Source organism: Podarcis pityusensis (genome assembly GCF_964106645.2).
Source record: "Podarcis pityusensis genome assembly, chromosome: 16".
Classification (NCBI taxonomy): domain Eukaryota; kingdom Metazoa; phylum Chordata; class Lepidosauria; order Squamata; family Lacertidae; genus Podarcis; species Podarcis pityusensis.
In genome coordinates, this window is record NC_138041.1 from 31,036,718 (window position 1) to 31,060,456 (window position 23,739).

Genomic DNA, 23,739 nt, shown 5'->3' on the forward strand with positions numbered 1-23,739 from the left:
CAATTTAGAATATTGTGTTTGATAAAGTTTAATTTCTCTCAGAGTTGGCTGTGACTTCGGATTCACTCTTAATTTCTTCTCTAATTCTTTTATTTTTTCCAAGATCTTATCTTTTTTCTCATTTTGTGTTCTTTTCTTTACTGCATTCTGTTGTATAAAGAATCCCCTCATTACAGCTTTACTTGCGTCCCAGATTATTCTTTTTTCCACCATGTTATTCATATTTATCTCAAAGTAGTCCTTCAAGACTTTTTGGGCCTTCTTGGTAATTTCCTGATCTCTAAACAAATTGTCATTCATCTTCCATCTAAAGGATCCAGTTGGTAATAATGTCATATCCATCTTTACTGCATTATGGTCGGAGCAGGTCTTTGGGCAGATTTCCACTTTTCTGACCTTAGGTGCCAGGCCTCTGGAGATCCATATTTGGTCGATTCTTGTCCAGGTCAGTTGGGCTTCAGAAAAGAATGTTCCCTCTCTTCCTAGTGGGTTCTTTGTCCTCCAAATGTCTATCAAATCCATATTGTCAGTCATTTCAAAAAAGGTTTTAGGTAGTCTGCCGTCTTTTGTAACATTTTGACTTTGTGACTTGTCCATGTTAGTTGATACGACCCCATTCATATCTCCCATCATTATGATGTTGTTATAGTCTAGGTAGTCCAGCATTGTCTCCTGCAACTTCTTGTAAAATTCCGATTTCCCTTCATTAGGTGCATAGATTCCTAATATCAGCAGTTTCTCTCCTTGATGTTGTATCTCAATAGCCAGAATTCTTCCATGTTCATCTTTAAATAGGAATTTAGGTGACAGGCTCTCTTTTGCATATATCACCACACCTCTCTTCTTCACTTTGTCGGACGATACAAATTCCTGGCCCAATCTTTTATTTATCAACACTTTTCTATGGAGCCTCGTCACATGTGTTTCTTGTAAACAAATAATGTCCAATTGTTCTTTTTTTAATATATGGAATATTTTCTTCCTTTTTTCCGGAATGTTACAACCATTTATATTCCAGCTCAACAGTTGCAGAGACATCCTGGACTATCTGGTTATTTTTCAAGGGGTGGTATCTTCTCAGGGTCTTCAGGTTCCACAGATGCTGATGTTGGTACTGGCGTTGCCTCAGGCCCAGACGGTAGTTCAATTCCTTTTTGAAGGTCCTCTCCGTATGTAGTCAGGAATTTGTCTCTCTCTTCCGGTGTTCTCACTTTAACCTTTCTCCCTCTAAAGGTAAAAGATATTCCTTGGGGAAATTCCCACCTGAATGGAATTGCGTTGCTCCTTAGTAGTTTAACAAGTTCAGAATAGGCGGCTCTAAGATCAAGCAGTAGTCTTGGGATATCTTTATAAATTTCAATTCTTCTATCCAAAACCTCCAGTGATTTTACAAAATGTAGTCCCAAAATCTTATCCCTTTCCTCCTTTGATCTCAATGTTATCAGACAGTCTCTGGGCCTCTCCTTCTTTATAAATCTTCCAAGTCTGAAAGCTGACACAATTTTAAAGTCCTTTTCTTCCAAGTTCCAGAACTTGGAGAATTCTTTGGTCAAAAACTCAGTTAGATGCCCTTCTTCTGCCTCTTGTAGTGATCTAATCCTTAAGTTGTTCTCACGGTTTCGCAGTTCTATCATAGAGAGATAAATCTGGTGTTCCCCGACTTGTTTAGTGAGTGGTCTTACCTCTTGCTCTAAATTTTCAAATTTTTGTCTGGTGTCCTCAGCCAATTTCCGATTTTCTGCTGAGGCCTCCGTTAACTGTCCAATTGCTAGTGCATTCTGTGTCACTTGTGTGGTTAATTTATTTAGACATTCTGTGTTTTTATCAATCTTTGCTGATTGCGCATCTGCTTTCTTGTCCAGAGCTTCCAATTTTTCAAAAATTTTGTCTAAAACAGAAACAGATGCTCCTGAGGCCATATCTTCCAATTGTAACTGCTCTGCTTCGCCCTCTCCCTCCACTTCTGAGGGCAAAGTAGGCACAGATGATCTACGTGTCTGTGAGGCTGAGGTTAGAGTTGTTAAAGTTGTTTGTTTAGCTCTCCCTCTTTTTCTTGTGCCACTCATTCCAACGTTATCTATCAGTCAAGGTCACACTGAGTTATTCCCATGGGAATGGAAAGGTCCAGAGCAAGCAAACAGCGAGGGAATCGAAAGTAAAAAGTACATGTAAAGTCACTGTTTTAATCCAATCCTCTAGAGGGAGCTTAATCTGTCTTTCAGAGTCTAATTTAATGTCCAAGAACCTTCAAATACAAATGTTTAGCAGAGTTTATAAATGGTCACTTTATTGCAGACAGTGCTTATTTATCTCCAAAAAGAATGTTTCAAATTTAAAAGGTCTCAATACCCTCAGATTGTTTCAAGTTCCAATATACAGTATCCAAATCTGCAGTGCTGACAGCTCCCTTAGTGCTCAGGCAGCTCCTGACTCTGGGTTTCACCTTCTGATTTGTAATCCAATAAAAGGAGGAAAGTCAAATGCAAATAAAAATCCCAAATCTTTAGCTTAAAGTCTTTACTTTAAAATGGTTCAATAGATGCTTAGATCTGTAAAACTTAGAGTCTTTCTTTCAGCCTCCACTCCTCCAGCTGATTGCTTTTTTTCAAGTTCAATGGCTGCGGAAGACGGACTTCCTGCTTCCACGTCTCTCCGCTTTCAGCCAAGTTCAAACCAATTTAAGTTTTCTTTCAAAGTCTCAAATTCAAGTGACTCAGTCTTTTACTCACAAGTTAGTTGCTTTTTCGTCCGGATCCGTAATTTAGCAGGAAAAGGGATCAGCGCTCACCGACAGTAGCAGCGCGGCTTCACTCCTCAGGCTGTGAAACAGCTCACAGCGCCGCAACCCCCCTCCGCGCTCCGGAGCCCCTTACGGGGTTCCTTCTGCACTTGGAGGGTCGCTCAAGGCGCCCACCGAGCCTCAAGACCCCAGGCTCTTGCCGCCTGGGGTTTTCCAGAGTGGGTCTCCGCTTCGCCGTAGCGGACGACCCGTTGCCTGCGGAGCCTCCTCTCCCGTTCAGAAGAGGACCGCCATTGCCGTTCGCGCCGCCCCCGGAAGTAGAAAACTACCTTTAGAAAGATTATTTCCTCCAAAAGCATTTTATTTTAAAAAATCCAATTTAAATAAAAAAGATTGATTTAAATAAAAAAAATTGATTTAAATAAAAAAAATTGATTTAAATAAAAAAATTGATTTAAATAAAAAAATCTGATTTAAATAAAAGCAATCTGGGTTTTTTTGTTTGTTTTTTTTAAAAATCAGTGATTTTTATCCACCCTGTACAGCTGTGAGTTCATGGAATTGTGGATTTGGAAGGTACCCAAAGGCTTATCTAGTCTGTTCCACTTTCAAACAACTCTTACTGTCAGGAAAGCTCTTCTTGATGTTTAGTCGGAATCTCCTTTCTTGTAATTTGAATCCACTGGTTCAGGTCCTACCCTCAGGGCCAGTAGAAAACAAGCTAATTACTTCTTCCATGTGACAGTCCTCCAGATATTTTGGTGCTCAAAGAATCAATAGAGTTGGAAGGGACCCTGAGGATCATCTAGTCCAACCCTCTGCAATGGAGGAACATGCAGCTGTCCCTTATGGGGATCAAACTTGCAACCTTGGTGTTGCCAGCACCACGCTCTAACCAACTGAGCTATGGAAGTTGGGTTTAATTAAAAAAAACAAACTAGCTCTAATTTCACTTTCAGTATTAACTGTTCCACTGTACAGTGGTACCTCGGGTTAAGAATTTAATTTGTTCTGGAGGTCCGTTCTTAACCTGAAACTGTTCTTAACCTGAAGCACCACTTTAGCTAATGTGTCCTCCCGCTGCCGCCGCGCCACCGGAGCACAATTTCTGTTCTCATCCTGAAGCAAAGTTCTTAACCCGAGGTATTATTTCTGGGTTAGCAGAGTCTGTAACCTGAAGCATCTGTAACCAGAGGTACCACTGTATTTCAATTTTAATATTTCAATTTCAATTTGGCCCCAGCCAGCTTGGTCAGTGATCAGGGATGATTAAAGTTATTGTCTGAAACATCTGGAGGGTACTACCTGGGGAAAAGGCTGTTTTAGATGATCTGATGACATTTGCAGAGCAAGCCCATCCATTTCTGCTCAGAAAGAAGCCCTACAGAGTCCATCGGGATGCACTCCCAGGTGAGGGTGGGTAAGAAGCACCAAAGGGATAAACCTCTGCTTTGAAGCGTGACCAAAGCCTCAATTTCAACTAGGAAGAAAGGCTGGTCTTCCCTGACCAGGTAGATTAGTGCCTGAAAAGGGAGATATTCCAGTAAATCCTGTACTTAAATTCTCTGCCTTTAACCAAGATGCTTGCTGTACTATGTTTATCTTCTGAAGCAGGGATGGGAAGCTGTTTTTTCAGGCTGAGGGCCAAATTCTCTACTGTACAACCTTCCAGGGACCAGATGCCAGTGGTGGGTTGTGCCTAGGGTTGCCACCTGTCCTTTATAATACAAGATTGTCCCATATTTCAGTGTAAAATGCTATGTCCTGTATTGATTCAATACACAGGGTGCAGTTTGCCTTATATTTCCATTTTCCTGAATCTCTCTCTCTCTCCCTCCCTCCCCCATACCCTCCAATACTTGGAAGCCAAAATCTGGGATGCCATCTTTCCGGACGCCCTCTTGCTGTTTTTTCTCATGAGAGCATGGCGGCCATTTTGATGATCACACGCAATTTCACCCTGCGCTTCTCTCCTCCCCGCCCCCCAAAAAAGTGTTTTTTCACACACAGCGCCCAGAAAGGGCACTGCACGAAATCAAGCCCCGAAAAAGCACTTTTGTGAGGGGAGGGGAATTGCACCGCAAAATCGCAGGAGATCATGGCAACAACCAAAATGGCTGTTATGTTCTCGCAATATAAAAAACGGGATGTCCCAGTCTGGGACACTTGTGGGGTACAGTGGTACCTCTGGTTACATACGCTTCAGGTTAAAGACGCTTCAGGTTACAGACTCTGCTAACCCAGGAATAGTACCTCGGGTAAAGAACTTTGCTTCAGGATGGGAACAGAAATCGCACAGCGGCAGCGCTGCGGCAGCAGGAGGCCCCATTAGCTAAAGTGGTGCTTCAGGTTAAGAACGGACCTCCGGAACGAATTAAATTCTTAACCTGAACTTGAAGCATGGGAAGTCCCAACAAAAAAATTATAATTTAGGCAGAATATTTGGACTATTTGATATGTATTTGTATAATTTAGAACATTCAATGTGATTTGACTGGATTGTTAAAATGGAAAACTTAATAAAAAGGATTTAAAAAAGAAAAATTCTTAACCCAAGGTACCACTGTATGCAATCCCCCACCCCATCCTGTCCTGTATTTTGCCAGACCAAGGGCGGCAACCCTGGTTGCGCCAGAGGCCTAAGTGGACTAGGTAAGTGGCAAAAGTAAAGAAAGCAACAAGTGGCTTTGGACATTAGGCTAGTATGCAAACTCTCACACATCCGTCTGTACACAGTGGCAGAGGAAGGGGGAGCGGGGGGTGCGGTTCACCCCAGGTGTCATCACTGGGGGGGTGACAAAATGAGTTTCTAAAAAATTGGGCTCACGGAACTTTTTAGGAGTGGCGTGATGGCTGAGGAGCCTGCAGGTTCCACACTGCCTGAAACGGCAGCGTGGGGCTTGCCTCTGCCTACTTCCTCTCCCTCAGCCACCCTACAGCTCAGGGGGAGGCAGCGGAGAGGCTCAAAGCGTCAGAGAGGCTCGCCCCGCGAATGTAGAGAAGGTTTAAAAAATTGGGAAATGATATATAATGAATTGAAGAAAATGTTTAAAATGTAAAGGTAAAGGGACCCCTGACCATTAGGTCCAATCGTGACTGACTCTGGGGTTGCGGCACTCATCTCGCTTTATTGGCCGAGGGAGCCGGCGTACAGCTTCCGGGTCATGTGGCCAGCATGACTAAGCCGCTTCTGGCGAACCAGAGCAGCACACGGAAACGCCGTTTACCTTCCCGCCGGAGCGGTACCTATTTATCTACTTGCACTTTGACGTGCTTTCGAACTGCTAGGTTGGCAGGAGCAGGGACCGAGCAACAGGAGCTCACCCCGTTGCGGGGATTCGAACCACCGACCTTCTGATCGGCAAGTCCTAGTCTCTGTGGTTTAACCCACAGCGCCATCCGCGTCCCTTTTTTAAAATGTTTAAAATGACATTTGTATTAAAAAAAGAAGAAGCATTTTTGTTAGGGATTGTAGGACAAGACCTGCCAAGGAAAATAAAGAATTCATTTATGTATACTACAACAGCAGCAAGAGTCTTGATAGCACAAGGGTGGAAGAATGAGGAAACCCCGATGAAATAACAGTGGCAAGAGAAATTGATGAATTATGCAGAACTGGCTAAACTGATATATAAACTGCTAGAAAAGGACAAGTGTGACGTCAAGGAGGAATGGGAACTTTTTACAAACTATTTAAAAAGACAACAAAACGAACTGGACTCCTTGACAGGTTTTGAATAAACATACACAAATTTATTGGTTGATAACATGATGGATAGACATGTAAGGATATGTACAATTTTATAATATGCAGAGAAAATATGTGAAGAGAAATCAGGGAGAGGAGCTGAGGAAGTCCTTGGTGGGGGGGAAATAATGTATGTGATTATATGGTTTGATAATTTGTTCTGTGGATTAATAAAAAATATTTACAAAAAAAGAGAGAGAGAGGCTCGCCCCACCCCCATGGGCACGGATCGCCCCGCCCCCAGCTGCAGGACACGCCCCCGCACCAGGCACCCGAGCGGCTAGCTACGCCGCTGTCTGTAGAAGCAAGCAAGAGGCACTATCAGAGCTCAGGCAAAAGCAGCCAAGGAAAGTGCAATCCAGGACCAGCGAAGGGTGTGGCCTGAGAGAGGGGGCGTGGCCTGAAGAGAGGGGCGTGGCCTGAAGAGAGTCCTGAGGGCCTAAGAGAGAGGCTGCAATTGACCCCTGGACATGAGGTTCCCCATCCCTGTTCAAATGGAACATTACTGTTCTCACTATTGTTCACAAGTCGCTTTTCTCACAGCAGGACCCAAAATGCCTTATGTTAAAATCGTTCAAGAACATCCAGTAAAAATATAAAATATGGCAGGATTTACAGATTCCACCTCCCTAGATGAGGCTCAATGTCACCTAAGGGCCAAAAGCCTGAGTAAAGAAAACAGTATTTGCCTAGCACTTAAAAAAATCAAAATGGCGCCTAGGGAGATCATTCCACAAAGGGGGACAACACTGAAAAGTCCTGATTTCATGTTGCCACCCTCTGAACCTCCCATGGAGGAGACACACAGGGAAGGGCCTTAGGTGATGGTAACAGGATTCAAGTCATTTCATGAAGAGAGATGTGGTCCTTGAGGTACTGGGGTCCTGAGCTGCCTAAGGCTTTATAGGTCAAAAATAACACCTGGCATTGGGCCCCATGCCAGTTAAATGGTGCTACAAAAGAGCTAAGGGAGCCAGAATATATTTGCTGGGACATGGGTGTACCAGGGATGCCCTTTAATAGAGATAGATTGATTGATTGATAATATTTCAGTCCTGCCTTTCCAAAAATCAGTGCTCAAGGCAGCGTACTAACACACAAACTAAAAGCATCCTAATACAGAAGTCTTAACGGTCCTGTGACCATATAACAAAATTTGTATTGGATTGTATTAATGTACCAGTCTTTAGAAAACCAATAAAATACAACATAGAGCATTTAAAAAAAAAAAAAAAAAACCCACCACCCAAGAAAACAAGGGAAATTGTCAGCATTTACTGGGAGAACTATAAAAACCAACTCGAAAGAGAATTTTCAATGTTCAGCTAGTACATAAGAGCTTGCTGGATCCAGCCAATGAAGATCAAACCTCTCCATTCTGAAGGAAATCAGCCCTGAGTGCTCACTGGAAGGACAGATCCTGAAGCCAATACTTTGGCCACCTCATGAGAAGAGAAGATTCCCTGGAAAAGACCCTGATGTTGGGAAAGATTGAGGGCACAAGGAGAAGGGGACGACAGAGGACGAGATGGTTGGAAAGTGTTCTCGAAGCTACCAGCATGAGTTTGACCAAACTGCGGGAGGCAGTGGAAGACAGAAGTGCCTGGCGTGCTCTGGTCCATGGGGTCACAAAGAGTCGGACACGATTAAACGACAACAACTCCCTGCTTCAGGTCCCATGTTCTATCTATCCCCAGCAGCTCCAGGCAGGGCTGGCAGATACCCTTGTCTGAAATCCTGGAGAGATGCTGCCAGTCAGTGTAGACAATACTAGGTGGACCAACAGTCTGACTCTCTATAAGGCAGCTTTCAGTGCGGCTCTGCTACACCTTGAGATGCCATCATCCTTCCTTAATATTTAAGAGACGCTGCTATCTGTCCAAAGTAAAACATTTCGTCGTATAAATCAAAAGTAACAAAGCAATCTTTTTTGGGGGGGGGGGAGAGAAGAGGAGACATAATTTTGAGATCAATACCACCAAAAAAAAATGCATTCCTGGTAGTGGTTATTATTCCGGCAGGCATGTTATTGATTATGGTTATAATAGTCTCAACCTCAGCCGCTGTCAATAACTCACTTCTTGTGTTGTCGCACCGTATTAAAGTAGAAGAGGAGTTTTTTCTAAAAAATGAAGTTATGCCATGATGACAGGACAGGAAGCCGAACGCTGCCAGTTTCAGGCAAGATTCATCTTCAATACTCCACTTGACATTACACTGAGAAAATAAAGTCAGATATTGGACTCATCCAGCCAGAGGGAAAGACTTACAACTGAAACACAGCGGAAAGCTTTTAAATTTATGACCCTTATCTACAGTAAAATTATTTTAACACCTCTCTCTGTGCATATTACTGACATACCGGCAGAATGTGGCACAGAACAAATCTATTCAATGATAATATATCAAGGATGGGTAGAGTCAGCCCACTTTTCCCTTCAAGGCCTAAAAAAAATTGGGCTCAATACATAGCAGTAGTGGGCAACTAGCTGCTGAGAGTGCGAATCTGGACTTCTGGTCCTCAGCTGATGGGACAGCACAGCTGTAACTCAGGGATGGGGAATCTACGGCTCTCCAGATGTTGTTGGACTCCCAAGCACAGCGAGTGTGGCCAACAACTGGACTTCGGGCCCAGATAGCACAGCTGATGGTAAAGGATGGCATGCCGTCCAACCTTTTTGGTTCAAAACCCAGGACACGCTCCTAGACGAGTCACATGACCCAGGGTGAGGTGTCACATGGCACCCAAGATGGCCGCCATGATCGTGCACAGAGAAATGAGATGTTCCATTTTCCCCAGGACACTTGGCAGGTATGAGATGGTGGGAAGTGTAGTCCAGCGCATCTGGAGGGCTGCAGGTCCCCCAACCTTTCGTAAAGTAACACGCTCCCCTGTGTGGAAAAGCAACCAAATTCAAGATTCAACAGTATGGCCTTGATGACTTCATGGAACTTTATAGCATTGCTTCATATAGCGGCTTGGTTCACCTGCAAGGCTTCTAGTGTGCTTAGGATGTTGGAATTGCTTAGGGGGAGTTGTTGATTTAAATTTTTGCATCTTTATTTTCAGATCTTATTATGATATAGGTGGACATTGTCTATAAGACTGAACTGAACATAAGACTAGAAAAAGAGAGAAACTGAAATTGGCAGAACTGACCATCCCTAGGTCAACTTAGTAGACTCCAAACAGCCTAGGCCAGTGGTGGCCAAACTTGGCCCTCTAGCTGTTTTTGGACTACAACTCCCATCATCCTTACCTAACAGGACCAGGGGTCAGGGGTGATGGGAACTGTAGTCCCAAAACAGCTGGAAGGCCAAGTTTGGCCACCACTGGCCTAGGATAAACAGAATCCCCTCCTCGACTCTCCCAGCCCTTCCAACCCAGTGTTCCATCAGTCTGAATGCTCAAAGAGCCTTTTCAAAACATCCCTAACTGAACACGCTCACCTGCGTGACAAGTCACCATTTATCCGGCGGCAGCAGACACCGCTGTTTAATCACACTGCGTTTTAAGTCCACCCGCCATAACGATAATCTAATTATAATCTAGACGAGCTGTTTTAGTTCTGTCTAGGATGAGATTAATTCCGTGGACCCAACCTCAGCGATCAAAACAGCAAAATAAAACGGAAAGGCTGGGGGGGGGATGGCAATGGGCGGGGGGAGCCAGGCACTTTATCACTGCATAACCTGGATGAAAACAGGTTTTGCTTAACAACAATGAGTAAAATGCAATGGAGGCGTGACAATGATATGCTCTCAAGTCATGTGTGACCAAAATTATACTGCCATAAGAGCTGACGAACAAAGTGTTAAAACAAATAATTCAGCGATTTGCCGGGGGGTGGCACTGGGTTTAGCTCACTTGTTCAACAGCGAAACAAATGAAATTACAGCAGTATTATTGCAGCGATAAGAGAATGTATATTTCATTTTCCACACACACACACACACATCCCTTTGCCATACAAAGAACTGCTTTCATTGTGTCCTTATAGTGAAGAGAGCAGAGAGAAAGAAGGAACGTGTTTTTGTACTCCCTGTAAACCTCATCAAAAGGTTTCAAAACTAATCACCAGGACCTTGCTACTCTTTTGCCAAACTAAACCCGAGGCTGCTTTTTGGCAAAGGATTATCCTTCATACTGGCCTTTTTTCCCCTCTCCCCCTTTCTCAAAAAAGGCATTCAATCTCTCCTAATTCGCTGCTGTGGAAAAACTGAATATAGCATGGGAGATCTTTCCACAACCGAAAGGCTAGCTGAGCCTCCTTCCAATTAGGAGACTCACAATAGATTTGATCAGAAGTGTGTGTGCGCGCTTTGAACTACAAGCTCGATCTCAACCGCTCCGCATCAGTTTTTCCCCCTATTAACCTCATGCTTAAAATAGCTTAACAGATGCTCACTTCTTTTAAACAAAACTTTTTCCTTTTTCTCTTTTTTTGCAATGCTCAGAGGCTAAAGTGTGGACAACATCTGCCTCCCTAATCACCCACCACACAAACAGTTTTTTGCTGGAGTATTGAGAAAGCCAGATTTCATTTACACAGCTTTTCTATTTAAAAGGATTAGGGGGGAAAAGTCATGGAGATAAGTCCATTGACAAGCCATAAGCTGCAACAGTTACAAATGGAACTCTGGCCGTTGTTCGGAGGCAGGATAGTGAAATATCATCTTCGAAACCTGCTTGCGTGAGCTTGATGGGTGCAGGGAGAGGAAATGTGTGCCCACTCTTTACCTTGGGCCACACTGCAAGAAATGATGGGCGCTGGCGCTTGGCAACATCTGGGGAGCAACGGGTTCTCCAGTGTTTTCCACTTACTTCAAGAGCATTCTAGGATGTTTGCAAGAGAAGAATAAACCCCCTCTGAATTTCTTCCTTTAAAAGAGGTACCGTATTTTTCGCTCTATAGGTAGCACCCGACCATAGGACGCACCTAGTTTTAGAGGGGGAGAACAAGAGAAAAAAATCTCTCCCTCTCTGCGCGGCACCCCTTCAGCGAAGTGGCAGGAGAAACGGAGCCCCTTCCATTTCTCCTCCCGCTTCGCTGAAGGGGCGCTGGGCAGAGAGGGAAAGCTGTGCAGCACCTCTCCAGCTGAGCAAAGCCAGGAGATCAAGAGGGATTGGTGCACACCGATCCCTCTTGCTCTCCTGGCTTCAGCGAAAGCAACGCAAAGCCTCCGGAGTGCAGCGGGAGCGCTCCCACTGCGCTTCGGAGGCTTCGCGTTGCTATCGCTGAAGCCATGGAGCTTGCATTCACTCCATAAGGCGCACACACATTTCCCCTTAATTTTTGGAGGGGAAAAAGTGCGTCTTATAGAGTGAAAAATACGGTAGATGGGAAAACACCATTTGAAAGCAAGTGTGGTGTGGTGTGGTTCTAGGCTGCTGAACCAGGACCTGGGAGACCAGGGTTCAAATGCCCACTCTGCCATGATGAAGTTCACCAGGTAACCTTGAGCCACCTAGAGATCTTAGACGGACCTGCTTCACAGGATTGTTTCAAGGAAAAAACAAGGGAGGGAGAGCCATGGACCTGAGTGGTTTGGAGGAAAGGATATAAATGTGTCATAAATCAATGGCTTTGCCTTCAGGCACAGTATAGGAGAGCTGGTTATGTCCTCCACTGCTCAGAAATATTCTAAGAAAAGATAGCTCAGTCAGTAAAGCAGGAGACACTTAATCTCAAGGTTGTAGATTCGAGCCCCATGTTGGGTAAAACATTTCTGCATTGTAGGAAATTGGACTAGATGACCCTTGTAGTCTCTTCCAACTCTACAATTCTAGATTTTATTATTCTCTTGTTGAACTTTTTTTATTATTATTACTACTACTATTATTATTATACCACCCTTTATCAAAAGATCTCAGAGTGGTATACAAGAAGAACACATTTTATGGAGCAAAATAATAAAAAGCACCATAACGATCAGCATAATTTAAATAATAATCGTAATAACATTCCCTCCCCTCACAGCTTTAACAGGCCATATATTATTTAATGGCCAAAGGCCTGGGTACAGAGGAATGCTTTTGCCTGGCACCTAAAGATACGGAATGAAAGTGCCAGGTGAGTCCATTTGGAGAGAGCATTCCACAGACAGGGAGCCACCACAGAAAAGGCCCGGTCTCCTGTTGCCACCCTCCAAACCTCTCAGGGGTAGGGGACATAAAGAAGGGCCTCGGATGACAAACACAGGGTCCGGGTCGGTTCGTAGGATGGGAGACGGTCCTTAAGGTATTGAGGTCCCGACCTTTAAAGGAGGGGATACTAGCTGCATATGTAGTACTCGTATGTTTGGTTCAATTAAGGAGTCTTAGGCCCTCCAGACCTTGCTGAATGGCAGCTGCCATCAGCCCAGGCAAGAATGGCCTAGAGTTAGAGATCATGGGAATCACGATTCAGCAAGATCTGGAAGGTCACAGGTTCCCCGTGCCTGATTTAAGAGATCCCCACACATACTCATACAGAATCGTAAAGCCACTGGTTTTCTCTCACACATGAGGGCAACAACCACTGGATGAGAATAATAAAATTCAAAACAGCAAACAAAGCTGTTTTATATTGGGTCGGACTGTTTGACCCACCCAGCCTCCGGCAACCCAGTTGGTCCTCAGTACTCAGATTGAACTTGCAACCTTCTCCGTGCAAAAATGGCCTCTGTCACTAAGCTACACAGTTCCTCCCCATACCATGCCCATTGAGATTGGGGGTGTTTTGTACCCATCCCATGACAGAAGTATGATTATATTACTACATTTTCTCCGCACCAACTTCCCCACTGCCAAAACTCAAGATAATTATAATTTTATTACTAAGAGGGCTCAAAGTTACAGGGAACCAGGCAGAGGGCCTTCTCGGTAGTGGCGCCCTCCCTGTGGAACGCCCTCCCATCAGATGTCAAGGAAATAAACAACTGCCTGACATTTAGACGACAGGCATCCCTGTTTAGGGAAGCTTTTAATGTTTGATGTATTACAGTATTTTAATATTTTTTTTGGAAGCTGCCCAGAGTGGCTGGGGAGGCCCAGCCAGATGGGCGGAGTATAAATAAATTATTATTATTATTATTATTATTATTATTATGAAATTGTAACCCATTCTAGTGGAGCCTGCAACAAAATGTTGCAGCATAGAGTGCTGCTGTTTCAGGAGTCAGCCATGGCCTCTGTTCTATTTCACTCCAGTTTTTTTTTCCAGGGGAGGGCTTTCCTCTCAACAGTTAGCCAGCATTCCAAGATCACTTCCTTAATCCCCCCACGAAAAGTATTTTGATTTTCTGAAAACCGTGGTGTTCTCCTCTACCCATGACAGCAACAGAGAATGCTTGTGACACGCTTCCCAAGGATGTACATAGTCTGAGTTGGAATATAATTTATTCTCAGAGGCATGGAACATACCAAATTGTATTTCCTATCATTGTTTCCTTTTCTGATGAGCTGAGAGCTTGCCCACCCAGACTCAGTCATCACCATAACTGCCTGGCATACTGTAGTATTAATTGTCACTATTTCTGATTATTCTCTGGCTCAGTTCAAACACAACAGTCAGCCAAATAAACCAAGAGTTGTGCCCACTTGTTCCAATTTCCGCTCTCTTCTTTGTGTGGAAATTCAATTATTTCCAGGTTTTTTAAAGCACTAGAAACCTGGTATGACACCACCGCCAGATCTTAGTTCAACATCTTCATTACTAAGCAAAGCAAATCAGAGTTTCTTGGTTTAACTAAGGTTTAGCAAAAACCCTGAAGTCTTAAAGGGAAGGGAGGCTGCCATGTTCACAGCACTTATTTTCTCTCTAATAAACCAGGGTTGTTACAACTGAACCAGGCCTCTTAAGTTTTGCAATCGAGGATTGTAGATCTGAGCTGCGATATCCAAGGATGTGCACACAACAGTTTCCCCCTTAATTATCAAGTTGGTACAAATTAATTAATTATCAGCTTGGTACAAATATGCTTGCATTATGCACCAGTAAATATTAAAAGTAAAGGGGCCCCTGACCGTTAAGTCCAGTCGCGGATGACTCTGGGGTTGCGGTGCTCATCTCGCTTTACTGGCCGAGGGAGCTGGTGTTTGTCCACAGACAGCTTCCGGGTGATGTGGCCAGCATGACTAAGCCACTTCTGGCGAACCAGAGCAGCGCACAGAAGCACTGCTTACCTTCCTGCCGGAGTGGTACCTATTTATCTACTTGCACTTTGTGCTTTCGAACTGCTAGGTTGGCAGGAGCAGGGACCAAGCAATGGGAGCTCACCCCATCTTGGGGATTCGAACCGCCAACCTTCTGATTGGCAAGCCCTAGGCTCTGTGGTTTAGACCACAGTGCCACCCGCGTCCCTCCATAAATATTAGACCTCATCTCTCCCCTCCCCCCGCTTGTGTGGTGAAATGAGCAACCTCTGACAAGTTTTGCTACAACTTTGCCTGTACACAGCACTGATTGGCCAACGGTTGCAGCCCGCCCTCCCTCATCCCCAGAGCGGATTACAGCAACAAGATTATGCTTTTTTTAAAAGTTGCGGCATGAATGTTCATGAGTTTTATCTGCTCATTTGGCATCTTATTTTTATATTACATTTTATTACATATTTAAAAGCATAACCCACTTTGCAGCATGTCATAGAAGGGAGGATTACTGCCAATCACCTGCAGAACCATTTCACCTCATGTTCAGTCCTGGAAGCGAAGAAGTACTCAAGTCAATAACATGGTGGGTATATTTCTATTTCTCATTTATCTTCTATTACAGCAGGCCCACCACTCCCACATCAGCCACAGTTCCCAATAGCAAAAACAAAATGTTTACACACACACACACACACACACACACCGAGAGAGAGAGAGAGAGAGAAAGAAAAAAAGAAGAAAGAAATAAGAAAGAAAGAAAGAAAGAAAGAAAGAAAGAAAGAAAGAAAGAAAGATGAGGTGTTTTTGAGGAAGGAGATGAACATTTGAAAAAGCTACAGAGAAAGCTAGGAAGTGACAAGGAAAGTAAGTAAGATTCAAAAGAGGATAAAAACACAAGGTGTGACTGGAAAGTTCAGTGAATTGTCACAGAAATCGGACAGCAAGAAATATTTCAACATATAATTGGCATCAGAAACCCACGAAATGCTCACAATTGTGTACAGAGATGAAGCTGTAACTCAAAAGACAGTGTATGAGTGGTTTAAGAGTTTCCGTGAAGGACGGCAAACCATCGAAGATGACCCTCGTCTGGTAGACCGTTGACGAGCAGAACGGCAGCAAACGTCAACAGAGTTTGAGAGTTATTGTTGCGGGATCGGCGTTTGTCCGTCCGAATGATGGCGGAAGAATTGCATGTTCTATGTGAAATCCTTACTGAGGTTACTCCATATTCTCCCAATCTGACCCCACCGGATTTATTTCTTTTTCCAAAACTGAACTCTGCACTGGAAGGGCACAGATTTTCCAACATTTCCCACATCCAAGCTACTGTGACGAGGGAACTGAAAGCAGTACAAAAAGAGGACTTCTCCAGAAGCTTCCAACAGTTCTACGAACATTGTCAATGGTGGATTGTATCAGAGGGGGCCTCCTTTGAAGGCCTGTAAGGTATGTATGTTCAAATATTTCTCGCTGTCCGATTTCTGTGACCATTCACCAAACTTTCTGGTCACACCTTGTAGAAGGCAGACTTGAACAAGGCATTCATCTTTGTAGAAAGAAAAAGTCTAGATCCACCGCTGGAGCCTTTACTGGCACTTGCAGCCTAAACTGGTTCTCCCAGTTCAGAGTTTTCATCAGAGAAATGAGAGTTTTCATCAGAGAAATGCAAGACCTAGAACCACAAACATCCGAGCTCACTGAAAATCATAGATAACAGAGGCTTTCGATTTTTACTCGAAGTTCAGGCCTTGCATCGCTTCCTTCTCTCTAGGGTTAAATTTGCAAAGAAGAATAAATTAGTCCTCAAGGATAGAAGAAGATTTTTGTTAAGTCTGCATTTTTAAGCAGACTTTTTTAATCTAATTCGCATCTCCTGGACCAGTTCACAATTGGAATGTAATTATCTTTCCGATTCTGCATGACACAGCCCTTGGCTCATGGAAAGAAAATGCCGTTGTAGCCCAATGCATCAACAAACATTATTTTAGGAATAAAATGTTTTAGAAATATGTACAGCGAGATATTTAAATACATATTCTAGCAATTTTTTCATACAGGCTTTTAAAGTCACAGATTAATGTGCTAATGAGGCTCAAAAGACATCTGCGTCTATGAAATTGCTATGGATACTAATCTATCCATCCTTCGGTCCACTTTGAATTCCTGTTTTGAAATAAAAGCAGGGCGCAATATAAATAATGCAAATTTGCAAGTTTATATATTTTATTCAGGTACTGATAACTCTGAGCAGTCAGTGTCAAGCATAGGTGAAATAGAATTGACGGTGCAGGTGAGAGAAAAATTAGGCAAAAGATAGTGCTTTGTTGAATCCTAGGGGCAAAGAAGTCTCTGAATACCCGTTGCAAATGGGGAGAGTGATGTTATACAGTGACAGGTTACATACGCTTCAGGTTACAGACTCCACTAACCCAGAAATAGTGCTTCAGGTTAAGAACTTTGCTTCAGGATGAGAACAGAAATCGTGCTCCAGTGGCACCGCGGCAGCAGGACGCCCCATTAGCTAAAGTGGTGCTTCAGGTTAAGAACAGTTTCAGGTTAAGAACAGACCTCCGGAACGAATTAAGTACTTAACCCGAGGTACCAGTGTATTCGGGTCCTGCTTGCAAGATTCCCATATGCTTCCAGTTGGCCACTGTGAAAACAGGGCACTGGACTAGAAGGGACGTGGGGCTGATCCCACCTGCTGCCTTTGGAAGCCTTGCAAGTTGCTGCAGGAGAAGAACTGTCAGCAAACATTACATGACAGGTGTTCCTGGGGCCAAGGTGGAACTATGAAGCTCCCTTGCTATTTCTCTTGTTGCCAGGAGGTGTGATGCTATAATGTAGCCTTGTTATATTTATGGCACCGAAATGTTGTTTTTTCTTTCATTGCTGTATTTGATATTATGTTGGTGGCTCATTACATCGTTACAAAATCGCCCTTGCAACGGCAGGTTTTGAAGTATTCTCCTTTTTTCTGTTGTTGTTCTAAGCCGCTTTGAGCGGAATTCTTTTTCCTGGAAAGGTAGCACAGTCATACCTCGGAAGTCGAACGGAATCCGTTCCAGAAGTCCGTTTGACTTCTGAAACGTTCGGAAATCAAAGCAATGCTTCTGAATGGCTGCAGGAAGCTCCTGCAGCCAATCAGAAGCCACGGAAGCTCTGTCAGACATTTGGCTTCCAAAAATAGTTCGCAAACCGGAACACTCGCTTCCGGGTTTGCAGCGTTCGGGAGCCAAAACGTTTGAGAACTAAGCTGTTCAAAAACCAAGGTACGACTATATACAAATAAACTGATGGTGATGATCCAGCAGAGCTCTTATTGGGTTCTTATAAAACCCTACACTCCGTGTGACATGTTATATGCAATTTTGGGGGATGGGTATGGTCACTTCCACACCAGGACCCCAGATAACGATAACCTGGAAGACAGCCCATATGGTAAAACTAACTAATAATGCACAGGTGAGAGAAAGCAGGCAACTTGAGGATGCATTTATTGAAAACCTGGAGCAGGTGGGTCATGTATTTGTGTTAAGTGGAATCAGGGAAGAAATTTGATTTGGATAACTTTTCAGCAATTCGGTTCACATTCAGTCAACTTAAGCCATTCACACTTTCTGAAACAATACACAAACCAAACACAGCCCGGACATCTGAGTAGTGGAAGCTGGTGCATTAAGGCAAATCGGACACTGCCCTACCAGCCTCAGTCTGTCCTCAAGCAGCCCCCACCTGCCTGACTTTTTACTTACAACCATCCCAGGGAGTTGGTCCTGGCTATCAGTTTCCTCTCCTTAGCCTTAGTGTTGCCCTTGTAAGACTCAGAAGAGAGGAAGATGGGGACAAGGTCAGAATTAGGTGGCTCTACCTGGGTGGCGCTGTGGGTAAAAACCTCAGCGCCTAGGACTTGCCAATCGCATGGTCAGCGGTTCGAATCCCCGTGACGGGGTGAGCTCCCATTGTTCGGTCCCTGCTCCTGCCAACCTAGCAGTTCGAAAGCACGTCAAAGTGCAAGTAGATAAATAGGTACCGCTCCAGCGGGAAGGTATACGGTGTTTCCGTGCGCTGCTCTGGTTCGCCAGAAGCGACTTAGTCATGCTGGCCACATGACCCGGAAGCTGTACGCCGGCTCCCGCGGCCAATAAAGTGAGATGAGCACCGCAACCCCAGAGTCGGTCACAACTGGACCTAATGGCCAGGGGTCCCTTTACCTTTACTTTACCTGGCTGTGTAGTACCACCTGCTCTTTGGGCTCCCTGCCTACTGCCCCAACTGTCCCAATGATCATCATCAGCTGCTGGATTTGGGGCTCATGCAGGGCTATCCCAAGACACGTTGGTGCCTAAGGCAAAGAACCAAGATGGCGCCCCTCCTCATTCCATGTGTAGAAGCTGAATCCTACTTCAACACTAGTGAATTGAATAGCATCCTGCACAACACTCAAGGCAGCAAGCCAGATTAGGGAGCTCAGTAAAGGCTAAGAGGCAACAGAAAGAAATGGCTGGTGGGAGGGACCTCAGAAAGGAACAACCTGGGGGAATCAAGTAAATAGAAAACTAGACAGAGAGGAGGGGCAGTAACTGATTGCAAAAGAGATTACAATAACCAATGGCCTAAGTGTTGTCACACTACACTTCAGTTCAAAAGGGAGAAACAAACCCCAGCGTTTTTTTTCCTCCATAGCTATAAAAGGGATTTCTTTACAGCATCCATGTCAATGATTTATACCCACACAATAAAATATTAAGAGCAGCATATTATAGATCCGATGTTACAACAGCTCTAACGAGTTTCCTGATAGATTTCCCCCCCTCATTTCCGAAGTTATATATACCCTCCAGAGCATTTGCAATGCTCTTGCAAATTGCACTGAAGAAAATAAGATGCACCAGCTCAGATTCCCATAACTGTGATATGTCTGCATACACATGATGGCCTAGATAAATGTCAAGAGGTGTATTATTGTTTTTTTAAGTAGAGTTATGACAGAATATGTAGCGCTCACCAATATGCAAAAGGGAAGAATCTGGTGCCGATACAAAGCTATCCTGTGTGTGTGTGTGTGTGTGTGTGTGTGCACTCACATAGAGACAGCAGCACTGCATTTTGCTAACCTTATGCCAGTCCTTCCAACAAAGAGCCAAATGCATTTTTAGAACTCTCTGCAGGGGAATCCCAAACGACCAAATGGAAGCCAACAGCAGCCAGCACTTTCAGCCCAATAACAGAACTAGTTATTGATATTACCAATAACTACTGGGAGAGAAACCCAATTTTTTGTTTGATAAAGGAACACACTGATAATAAATTCACCAGTATCCAGTAAATGCGGCTGTGCTTCCTATTTTCTGGTGCTGGCCCAAAATAGAAGTATTTTGGAAAATGAGATAAAACTAACAACAGGATATGATTTGCTGATAGATCTATTGGTCCCACTGTTTGCATATGTAAGGATATGTCCGCCTTACCAGTAGATATGAAACTGGTAATATACTTGCTGGCAACTGCCTATATAGCAACTTGCGTATATGTATTTTTAATCGACTAATAACAGACTGGGAGATAGCCCATATAGTAAAGCTAACTAAGAATGCACAGGTGAGGGAAAGCAGGCAACTTGACAAGGCTATTATTGAAAACATGGAACAGGTGGGTCTTGTATTGGTGTTAACAAGTAGGGTTGGGGGAAGGAATCTGACTCAGATCACTTTTCAGTGATTCAGTTCATATTCCATCAACTTAAGTACAGTGGTACCTTGGGTTACAAACACCTCGGGTTACAGACTCCGCTAACCCGGAAGTAGTACCTTGGGTTAAGAACTTTGCCCCAGGATGAGAACAGAAATTGCACATGGCAGCGCGGCGGCAGCAGGAAGCCCCATTAGCTAAAGTGGTGCCTCAGGTTAAGAACGGTTTCAGATTAAGAATGGACCTCCGGAACAAATTAAGTTCGTAACCAGAGCTACTACTATATTTGACACCTTCCAAAATGATACACGAAGCAAACACAGCCTAAGCTTTCCCCCCCTATGAACCACTTGAAAATTGCTGATGGTCTTCACAAACCACTTAAAATTTTATGGCCTGTTGTAGCAGTTGTAATGCACTGTGCTAGATGCTGCACGGTTTTTATTTCTTATATTTTATTGTATATCGCAAATTACAACTCCGTAGATTCCAGATTGCAATGCATCAGAAACAGAAGAAGCAATACACATGCAATTAAGAAACCAATTATGGATATTTAATACAGGTGACCACCACAATTTTGGAACCCCTGCATTATCAAGGTAACCTTCAGCAGTCAACTGCTTCCATGAGCCAAGTGGTGGCGAACCTCTGGCTTGGGGACTGACTGTGCAATATGGCAGCCCATTCTTAAGTTCAAGACACTGAACAGGCGCACTGGCCTGAGTAGTGAGGCATGCTGGGAAATCACACCTCCTTGTGGGCCAAATGCAGTATTCCAGGCCTCTCACTGTAGCCCTTGGGACTCTTCCCAGGCCACATCTCCTCTCCCAAGCTCTGCTCCATTACACTTGACTGCTTTTGCCTGGCTGGAATGTTTCCTTGAACTCAGATTAGGGAGGGGAGAGAAATAGGATTAAATTTGCATTTAAAGGCAAACCCACCTAATTCGCACTTGCCGGAACAATTAGTAAACAGAAACAAAGCAGTCCTTTGAGAAACCCACACTTCTGCCAGTTGCGCAAGGCAGCTCTTCAAAGCCAAGTGATAGGCACAAAAATGTGCATTAGTGTGCATAAAATTGCATGCTTTTGTGAAACATGCTCAGATGCATTACATCTGAGGAAACTGCTTTGCAAAAAAGAAAAGTGTGCATTAGGAGAAATTTGCACCAAACCGCGGATGAATTTTCATGAGGACTTTCCCTTTATTTAAAAATAAATCACAAACTTATATGGAAATATGGAGAACTGAATTAAAGAGGCAAAAACTGAGAAACTGAAATTGACAGGTTCACCCATCCCTAGTAACTAGCCTCAAGTAATTGTCCAACCAAATATATTACATAGGAAACAGTTTTAAAAAAAAACACACAAAAAACAGCAGCTGGTATATTTATGTTGGTTTGGTTTCCATGCTGTTGATTATGTGTGTGTGTGTGTGTGTTTTTCATATGAAAAAATCGTTTAATGAAAGAAAAGAACAAAGGGGGGGGGGGGAATCACCAATATCTTCCAAGCCAGGATGCTTGAAAGAACATGAACTCTCTTGCATTCTTAAGCCTTACTTAGCTGGTTTGTTCGAGGAAAAAACAAGCAAACAATTTGCCTAATGAAGTACATCATATAAACATTTCATACATTTACGGAAACAGCGAGTGGAGGACAAACACCCAGCAATGCCCGGGGTCACAGCACAGACCTGCTTTCTTCTAGGAAGGAAGGAACCAACCTTCCTAGTTTGCAAGTACCTGCTACCCTGCCATATGCTGTTTTAGATATACTTTATATACACATACACACACACATACACACACACAAACAGCTTGGTACAGCAACACTGCTTCCCCCCTTGATTTGTGTGCCCTTGAGGGTTGTGTGGGAAAGCAAACGCAGTGCTTCGCCGTTCCTACAATTTTGTAAGTTTAGGAGTATCCATTCCAATCTCTCTGGAAACTCAAACTTGGCAACCCGCTTAAAGCCGAGACTGCAGCATGTCATCTTGGCTAAGATACAATCAGCAGATGTCAATATTCTGTCACTTGGGACTAGAACTCTCTCTCTTTAAAACGGCACAGAAATAAACCTTATCCTCGCTCCCTGGAAGAAAATACATATTTATCTGCAAGCAAGTCGCTGCTTTGACATATATAAGTGGCGCCTGGAAACATCTCAAAAGCAGGGGGAGGGACAACGGGGGGGGGGAGACTATGAGAGGCTCTGCAGTGTGAAGGGGAAAGGGGGGGTGGCACCCACTGCGATGCTACCCAAAGCAGCTAAAAGGAATGTGCAACCGTGCACTCCTGCAGGCATGCTTACTCAGAAGTAAACCCCACTGTGCTCGGTGGGGCTTCCTCCCAGGGAAGCCTGCCCAGGGCTGCAGCTTTCTCCCCAGAGAATTAGCACATTGCAGACAGCCAAGTCTATTTATCCAATTTCATCACCATGGTGGCACTGATTTTGAAAAGGAAGGAGGAGGAGGAAGAAGAAGCAGGAGTTCTCTCAAGTTCTTTGCAGCCCCAGGAAAGAATTCTTCAGGCAACAGGGGAAAGTTTAAGGGGCAAGCTAGTTTTTTTGGGGGGGGGACACAGGGTGCACAATCATCTACCGATTGGGTAGGGAAAGGGCAGCGTGGTTTAACCCCTGGATCTGGACTGTTCACAATGCAAACCACGCAGAAGGGGGGGAGGCGCCGATTTCCTACCCTGACAAGAGCAAAGGCTTCCTTTTGCAATGCAGCGTTCCCACACGGCACAATGCCGGTTTGTTTAGCCTTTTTTGCATATGCGTTTTTTTCTTCTCCTTTTCTTCCTTTAACCCATTCCCATAGCAATCCAGCACACGCGCTGCTCCCCCACCGCTCCGAAACAATGAGCGAGCACACGAAACGTGGGCGATTATCCCTAATATGATTAGCTTCTCTTCCCCCCCACTCCAAAAAAACCAACCACCCTTCCAATGGGGGAGGGGAAGGCGCCTACGAAGCCGCAACCTTTGTGGGCAAAACAAAGGTTAGCGTGGAAAGGAGGGCGGCGGGGGGGGTGGTAAGGTGCGCTCTCTCTTTGCACGAGATCAGATACACCCCCCTCCACCCAAAAAAAAAGATGCATGCTCGTGGTCTCCCTCCATCAGCACCCCAGTGACCCAGATCAGCTCACCATCTCGTCGCCTTCTGCTGCGTCTCCGCCTTCAGCTTGAGGATGATCATAGTCATGGGAGAGATTCCTCCTCGCTTCACACGATCGCAGAGGAGGCGGGCTGGGAGGAAGGAAGGGGGAGGAGCCGCCTTCAAATCAAATACTCAGCAATTGATCAGCAGAGCAAGAAGGTCAAAGCTTCACACGCGCGCACACGGGATCTCGCTCTCCTGCTTTGCGCTCTCGCTCTTGCCAGAGCTGCCAAGCGCGCCCGCAAAGGTTTCCTC

At 44.4% G+C, this 23,739-nt stretch overlaps 1 protein-coding gene across 11 annotated transcripts in view; it reads right to left on the reverse strand.

Annotated features, from left to right (window-relative positions):
• The window catches only part of ARVCF (ARVCF delta catenin family member), a 603,654-nt gene extending 579,915 nt beyond the window's left edge, over nt 1–23,739 (reverse strand). For 4 of the 11 annotated variants that reach the window (XM_080985094.1, XM_080985093.1, XM_080985095.1 and 1 more), the window contains exon 1: nt 23,474–23,737. The gene's annotated coding sequence lies outside the window, so the exon portion shown is untranslated. Of the gene's footprint in view, nt 1–23,473 lie in introns of all 11 variants that reach the window. The other 7 variants (XM_080985097.1, XM_080985096.1, XM_080985100.1 and 4 more) reach the window with 5 other exon arrangements.